This window comes from Cynoglossus semilaevis, unplaced genomic scaffold (genome assembly GCF_000523025.1).
Source record: "Cynoglossus semilaevis isolate Cse_v1.0 unplaced genomic scaffold, Cse_v1.0 scaffold2718, whole genome shotgun sequence".
Classification (NCBI taxonomy): Eukaryota; Metazoa; Chordata; class Actinopteri; order Pleuronectiformes; family Cynoglossidae; genus Cynoglossus; species Cynoglossus semilaevis.
Genome location: NW_007586963.1, coordinates 1 through 933, shown reverse-complemented (window position 1 = coordinate 933; position 933 = coordinate 1). Strand labels below are relative to the sequence as shown.

General features: G+C 46.6%; 1 long non-coding RNA gene across 1 annotated transcript; it reads left to right on the top strand.

Moving 5' to 3' along the window:
* The first annotated feature begins 6 nt into the window (after positions 1–6).
* Positions 7–927, top strand: LOC112486648 (uncharacterized). The gene is made up of 3 exons (XR_003049157.1): positions 7–204; positions 293–400; positions 693–927. It is a non-coding gene; the product is annotated as an uncharacterized LOC112486648 (long non-coding RNA).
* Positions 928–933: the final 6 nt, after the last annotated feature.

Genomic DNA, 933 nt, shown 5'->3' with positions numbered 1-933 from the left:
CATTTTAACGCTTTGTCCCTAGCTTTATCGCGTTTACAAATATTTCAATATATACTACAATATGGCGATATCGAATCACAAACTAATGGAATACGTAACATATATTCTCCACAGGAGAAGAGTCCCTGCAGCAGTCCGATTCCATCCTCCGCAGAAAGCAGTTTCCGAGGTCAGAGGTCACCGCTAGGCCCTTGCTTTCCTATGGTAGGTCAACATTCACCCAGTGAGATTGGGACCGCAGCTACCTCAGCTAACAGCTAACTAGCTAAGGTGTGCGTGTGTGCGTGCGCAGAGTTTTCCAGGTGACCTCAGTGACCTGGACGGGGCCGTGAGGCAGAGGAGGCAGGAGTTGGAGGAGAGCAGCAGCTCCGACTCTCAAATGCCCGACTACGAGAAGCTAGTAGGTCCAGCTACGTTCATTTAGCGAAACGTCATTAATGGACAAAAATGAATCAACGAGGGGGAATATTCTAAAATGACAATTATTAAGTTGATATTTGTTAGGACACATTACATTAACGCAAAGATTCCCAAAGTGGGGGGCGTGGCCCTTAGAGGGGACGCAGGGTCAATGCAGGGGGGTCATGGTGATTTATTTTTATGACTAATTAACTAATTAAGTTGAGACTAATTAATCAAAGGAGACATCAATGGAAGCTCCTATAAAACACGCCCGTTTCCCACTGCCGCAGAATTCCCTGTGGCGCCATTCCTAGAAGTGTTGAACCACATGGACCGAGTGGCCTCTCCTACACATCTGGTGAACAACAACAACAACCAGCAACAGAAGCACCAGACCAACCAGCAGACACTGGACCAGAACCAGAATGAGACCAAATCTGCAGGTAACAACAACAGCAACTTTCTCCAGCAACTGTGTTTAAAGACGGATTTCTTTGAAGAACGGTAGTGAGACCTGCTATGATGGATGGT